Source organism: Phyllobates terribilis, unplaced genomic scaffold (genome assembly GCF_046119375.1).
Source record: "Phyllobates terribilis strain yellow unplaced genomic scaffold, ASM4611937v1 Scaffold_11__3_contigs__length_659146591, whole genome shotgun sequence".
In the NCBI taxonomy this organism is placed as follows: domain Eukaryota; kingdom Metazoa; phylum Chordata; class Amphibia; order Anura; family Dendrobatidae; genus Phyllobates; species Phyllobates terribilis.
Window position 1 is genome coordinate 414,569,603 of NW_027362771.1, and position 7,364 is coordinate 414,576,966.

A 7,364-nucleotide genomic window follows, 5' to 3' on the forward strand; every position below is an offset into this window, starting at 1 on the left:
CAGGGAGGTGTGAGGCAGAAATGTATTGGAAAACCCTAACCAGACATACGGGTAAACAGACAGGGATAAAAGAAAACTAAAATTGTACAAATACACTCACAAAACAACAGAGTGGGAAACTGGAGGAATAGAAGGCACAAACCAAATGGGAGAGGATAAGGATAAACACGTAAACCACCGCCACGCAGAAATTTCCTGAAAAACTCTCCAACCACCTTTTCCAAACACTGAACTTCAACTCCAAACCAGGTAGTGGTAAACGATCCCTGGCAACTCCCAAATGCCAGTGGCAAGCATATATACCATAGGGGAGTGGCCAACACAGAACAGCTGAAAAAATTCAGGATGAAGAGCTTCAGGAGATCAACTCAACTGATTAACCTTTGCCATGACAGCAGGGAAACATATACTGTTTAATGGAGTTCGTGTTTAATGGAGTTCGTGTAACCAGACACCACAATTTTCTGGCACCTCTGTGTCGCGGTATCCTCTTGACAATCAGCATGTTTTGTCAGACTGGGTAGCATACACATGTGTAACTGTTATTGGACTTACTGAGACAATTGGCATAAAGTCCCATTCTCATAGTTTCCAATTAATGAATATATATTTTAGAGGGATACTGATTATAAAAAAATATATACTTCATTGTAAATACATTAAAATAATGTTTCATACAATAGTGACTAAGCCCATAATCATTGCATTGTTCCAAAGTGCACTGCAGTTATATTGTGAACTACCATCTCTCCTCTAGGTTTTTTTTTAGAGAATAGATATTTAGGCTACAAAGCGAAATAATTGTCAATAATTAATATGATAGAGAATCAAAAATTCTCTCATATTGGGAAGTAGTAGTAAACACATAACCTGTGGGTAGGAAGGGTTGTGGTCACAACAGCAGTGGGACTGTGCTGGCTTTAAAAACCACATTGTCCATCTGTCGTAGCTGAAGTGATTTGCCAATGAATTTACCCTGCAGCCACTGGCCAGACATGAATGGATAGGATTTTTGTGGAGCAATAGCTAGACCACGTACTAGGATGGCAAGACAACCTTCATATTTACAATATCCAGGTGGGTATAATATCAGAATGGCAACGTGCATAATGCCCAATTAAGTTTAACAAGAGAATGCCAAGGTATGTATTCAGCAAGTGTGGCTGAGGCAAGGATAGTAACGTATGTAGCACTAATTTCATGATTGAACACTGTGCCTGGCATCATGATCGCTACCTTTTGTTACACACCTGTCCCAGGTCCAGGCTCTGCTCCCTTCATCCCAGTCCGCTGAACTCTGTTGTGCTCCACATCGGGCTTTGCAAGTAGCCCGGCGTGCTCCCATGTGATCATCTGCCTAGGCCTATATAAGGCTCACCAAGAAACACATCTATGTGTTGGTATTAAGACTCTTAGTTTGTCTGTGCACCATGACCTAGTTTCCTGTGTTCTTTCTGCTTGTGACCTCCAGTGCTTCTAGTACCTGCTCCATACCTGCAGCCTCCAATGCTTGAAGGATCTGCCTCCTCAGTGGAGCTGAAGCACCTTTATTTCTTACTATGTAACAACATTCAAGTTCTAGGTTCTGTACTGGTGAAAAATTTAATTTAAAACATTGGCCCTGATTCATCAGGGGAGAATATGGAAGGCATAAATCGCTTTGAAAAGTTGCAAAATTATTCTGCAGCGTGGAGTTTTCATACCAGCTTCACCCAGTGCTGACAAAAAGGACTGATCTGTGGAAGGACAGAGTCGCTATGGGGGCGTGACACCACAGCTCATTTTAATTCATGATGAGCTCTTGCATTCCTTATGCCACAAATCTTACTTGAGTCCCTGACTGGAGTAAGATTTGTGGCAAGATGTGTGACACTTATCAGACGTGCCTCTGAATGAATCAGAAGTGTTTGACTCTAATACGCCTCCTGATCAAGATCAGCATTGCTTATGCCAGTCTTGATGAATTGGGGTCAATGTGTTATATAAATCAAAGAGCTTATAGGGAACCTGTCCTAATGAAAATACAGTCCAATCTGAAGACACCATGTTACAGAGCAGGGAGAGCAGAGTACAATGATATATTGTTTTGTGATAAAAGATTCAATATAACCTGTGTTTTAAACATTTACTCCTCTGCTCCTTCTGGGATTTTGGGTTCAGTGGGCGGGGCTATCAGTGATTGACAGCTTTCTTTGTATAAATGTGCATACAAAGATCACTGTTAATCACTATCAGGACCATCCATTGGACTGAAAATCCCAGAAAGAGCAGAGGATTAAATGATTAAAACACGTTATACTGAATCTTTACTCACAAAACTATATATTACTCCAGTAAGTAATAAAAATGCCTTAAACATTCTCTCTCTCATTATTCTGGCATTTGACAAATATTAAAAATGACGGTAATCCTAATTGACCTAAAGCGGGAAAGGTTTATTCTGATTTCATGTCAGATATTGAGAAAAACATACATATGTGTCTTTTTATATAGTGTATGTAAACTTCTGGTTTCAACTGTATAAGTTGAATAAAGACACAGGTCCATCAAGTTCAGCCTTTCTCCACCAGTTTTACACTCTCTATCACTAGATTATTTATAATCCACAATGCCTTTTTTTGTGATGAAATCGTCCAGCCCTCTTTTGAAATCTGTTATAGTGTCGGCCATTACTTCCTCTTGTGGTCGGGCATTCCACAGTCTGACTGCTCTGACTGTAAAGAACCCTTTCCTGTTTAGCTGCCAGAATCATCTTTCTTCCACCCGTAATGAGTGCTCCCTGGTCCTTAGTATGGTCTTTGGAAGGAACAAGTTATGTGCCAGTACTTTGTACTGACCACGCGTGTGTATACATATAAATGAGATCTACTCTGAGGCTTTTTTTCCAAGCTAAACAAGCCCAACTTTTCCCACCTTTCATTTTAGGAGAGGCCTTCCATCCCATTAATAATATACTGCCCACCTTTGAACTGACACTAACTTTTCAATATAAGTTTTAAAATTTGTAGCACAAAAATTAATGCCATATTCTGGATGTGGCATTGATTTATAGAGGGGTAATAATACCTTGGGATCACAGGATCTTATCATTTTACGGTATATATCCTACAATCCTGTTTGCTTTTGCGGCTGCTGCTTGACATTGAGTGCTGCTGCTCAGCTTACTTGTAACCAGAATACTCAAGTCCTTCTCCTGCTCTGTAGTTCCTAGGATGTGTTTTTTTTCTGAAAGAGGTTGTTTTAATCTTCTTCAGGAAAACAATTCTCCTCTGCCTCAGAGCTTCCTCTTTGCCAGAGAGCAGTGCACTCCTTAAAGGGCTTGTCCCACTAACACAATTCACTGTAATCAATAGATCTTGTAATATAAATAAGTTTCACAATTGGGTGTGTTACGTTTTTTTTCCTGTGCTGAGATAATCTTATAAATGTGCCCCTGCTGTGTACTGTGTAATGGCTGTGTCTGACCGTACAGTAACATGGTCTGATCATATCACATCTCCTGGCCAGAGGAGGACACAAGAGAGAGTATACAGATAAGACAGCATGGGATCACAGCTGGTGGTTTCTGTAAGGCAAAACATTCCCCCGCCTGTTTAAAAACATGTTTTACTTCACAGAAAGCAGGAGCTGTGATCCTCTGATGTAATGTCTGTATACTCTTTTCCATCCTCCCCTGCCCAGTAGATGTGGTATGATCAGACCATGTTCCTGCACGGTCAGACACAGCCATTACACAGTACACAGTAGGGGCACATTTATAAGATTATCTCAGCACAGGAACATTTTTTTTAACACATCCAACTGTGGAGCTTATTATTATTTCAAGATCTGGTAATTAAAATGTACATTGTTCATAGGAAAACCCCTTTAAGATTGACATTTCAGACCAGCAGCACGGTAGCGCCACTGCTCGGAACTGTGTGCTATCTGATGCTGTTAACAGAGGCAGCATTGCCTCTGCAACATCGGAGGAGCACAGGGCCACTGAAGCTGCCAGATCCAGTCATTCGGGCAACTTGAGAGCAGTGAATGTAGGCAGCATAGCACACAACTTGCCGGCATGTGTTCCTTAGGAAAAAATCCCTCTTTTCTTGAAAATGGAGAAAATGTGTAGTAAAAGGTAAATTACAAAGTGACCAGTTTTATAAGCACTTTGCAATTTTATCCATTTAGGAAGATGAGACAACCCCTTTAAATTTCTAGTTTATTTTCCTAAAATGCAACTTCCTCTCTTTGCTTTCACTACTTGATGACTTAATAAGAAATTAAATTCTAAAGGCCTCTTACACATTATATTAAAGCATAGGTCTACCAGCACACTGTATGCAGAGTTCCCCAACTCCAGTCCTCAAGAGGAAATCCTGAAAACAAGACCTGTTGGTGGCCCTTGAGGACTTCAGTTGGGGAACACTGATCTAAGATATATGAAAACATTAAATATATGAAACTTGAACTGCTTTACTGCTATATAGAATATACTTTTAAAATGAAGGTACTTAAAGAGATTGTCCACTACTTTTACATTGATGACCTATCCTTAGCAGGTCCTCTGGAGCTGTTGTTAATGCAGCAGAGTTGGTTCAGCTCTCCACAGGCAGAGCTTAGCTCCAGGGCAGTGTAGATGTTGTAGATGTTGAGGTAGCGGTTGTGGTGCAGTGTAGTGCAGGGGGTGATGGCGCAGCAGTAATAATTCACAGAGACAGTGGGGTGCAGTCTTCTGGATTTACTCACAGTTCTCACTTTGCTCCTGGTTACAACTGCAGATCATAACTTCCCACGTCGTCCTGTGCTTACTCAGGGAGGGGTTCAGCAAACCCTCAGGTATCTCCGGAGTACATAACGGGACCCCCTTCTGTGTGTTCCTTCTGGCTGTCTCCCTGCACCTCACACCCAGTGTCCCAATCCAGTGACCGCGGACCTTGTCGGGCGACGTCTTCTCTGTCACCTGGGTCCTCTATGGCCACCTTTTCGGTGAGTTAGATGTGGCTTTTGGCTGCAGCACCTGAAATGCTGCACCCTCCGGTTACCTAGTTGAATATTGCAATTCTCACTAGTTAGGGGCCGGTCCCCTCTGCGACCCGATCCCTCCACCGCCTGGTAGATTCAGGCGTACCGGTGGCCTCCAGCACTGCCCATACCCCTGGGATCCTTTCTTCACTCCTGGAGCCTTCTCTCTGCTCCCGTTCCTTCCTCCTCTCCTTCTCCTGGGCCTCCTCACTCAGGCCCGCGCTTCCCTGAACAGAGCTCCTGCAGAGCTCCTGCTCCCAACTCCTCCTCTGACTCCGACTGACTGACTGACTTTCTCCTTCTAGAATGTTCCACCCTCTCTTTTATATGGCTTCTTACTGAGCTCCCAGGGTCAGGGTTCAGCAGGAGAGCGACGCATCTTGCCCCTCCTGCTGGTCTGAAGTAGTGTAGTGTTGGATGCAGGTGTTAGGGTCCCGGGCAGTCCTCCATCCTTACCTGAGAGTGAGATACCACACCTCTGGGTGAGATGCAGTACCTCTGTGGTGACTGAACCCGCAGGGGTGCCACATATATCTCATTCATCTACATTTTTTACGCCATGATGCTTTAAGGTCATCACACTTACTTGACCAAGTTTATGATGCATGTGGATCTGTCAGTCTGTTTTTGTTTCTGCAGTTTTATTGTCTCCTGCTGTCTTAGGCTAGCTGATTGATTGCTAACGAGTTAAATTTGTGTTAGATCTAAGCACATACTTCACTATATATTGAGACAAAGCTAAGGGGCTGCATTTATGCGGGGTGCATTTATGCATATTTTTTCGAAGTCCAATAGTTTTTCAAAGTCCTGGCACAGTTAGACATGGCAGTTGGATAGGGCAGGAGACAGGTAAGACATGCAAGACAATTAAACAAACTCTCATCATGGGGAACTTTAACATCCCAATTGGCGATCCCCTCGCCCCATCTGCCGCTCATCTTTTATCGCTAACTTCCTCCTTCGGTCTTTCACAGCTTGCTAATTCTTCTACACATTAAGATGGAAATATTCTTGACCCGATCTTCGCCCGGCACTGTTCAATACATGACTTTACTAACTCTCCTCTTCCGCTCTCTGATCACAACCTTCTTTCATTCTCTGTCAAGAACTGTCACCCTGCTCAAGACACCCCCACTTTCCACACTTATAGAAATATATATGCCATTAACACCCAGAAATTCATGAAAACATTGCAATCATAATTGGCCCCAATCTCCTCCCTCTCATGTCCCGACTCTGCACTGAAGCATTATAATGAAACATTGCAATGCGCCTTGGATGAAGCCGCACCTCCTACACAGAGAACAATTCGGCACAGAAGGCGACAACCCTGGCACACGCTGTAAGCACATTAACTCCAGCGGTGCTCCAAGTGTGCTGAACGGCTGTGGAGAAAATCTAATCTGCCCGAAGATTTCCTCCGTTATAAATTTATGCTTAAAACATATAACTCCGCCCTTCACCTCTCCAAACAAACCTACTTTCATAACCTCATCATCTCACTGTCCAATAATCCTAAACGCCTCTTTGATGTAACATACCTGGCGGCGTCCTTGCATAGTGGTCCATCTCCCACTGTGCAAGAGCGCGCACTTGATCTCCTGTCCAGAATGTCTCTCTGGCTTCCCTCCATGCTGTCTGTTTGTGTCTGTTTCTGCTGCTTAAGGGCGGCGCCCGATCACTTCCTGCTTTTTGTACCTGCTGTGGGTCACACCCCTTGTGCGTCCTCAGCCTATTGCTGTCTGTCACCTGGTATATAGCTCAGCTGCGCCCATCTATCCCTGCCTGAGCATAGTGTTTCATTCAGTGTGTGCTTGCACTCTGAAGGTGCCAGGTCCCGTTCTGTGTTCTCTTGTCTGCCTATCCTGGAGGCTGTATTTCCAGGCCTGTCTGAACACGCTCCTAGCCTGTTCCTCCTGCCTTCTAGGGGCCGATTACCTAGACCCGTTCCTGTATCTTGTCTGACCTGTCTGAACACGCTCCTAGCCTGTTCCTCCTGCCTTCTAGGGGCCGATTACCTAGACCTGCTCCTGTATCTTGTCTGTCCTGTCTGAACACGCACCTTGCCTGTTCGTCCTGCCTCTCTGGGGGCCGTATTCCCAGACCCGCTCCTGTATTCCGCTGCAGTGTCGGTCTCCTCCGTACACTCAGTTCCAGTCTGAACTCTCTCCTATCCTTTACTTGTTTTGCCTCTATGTCCGTTCCCTTCCTTTTTCTGCAGAGTCTGAACTCGTACCTAACTCCTGCTTGTTGTCTCTGTACTCCCGTTTGTGAGTTTGTGGTCCACTCGCTACTTCTCTGCTAGTACCCTGTGGGTGTCTGGCTCTGCCTTTCCCTTCCTGTCTGTTCCGTGTGAA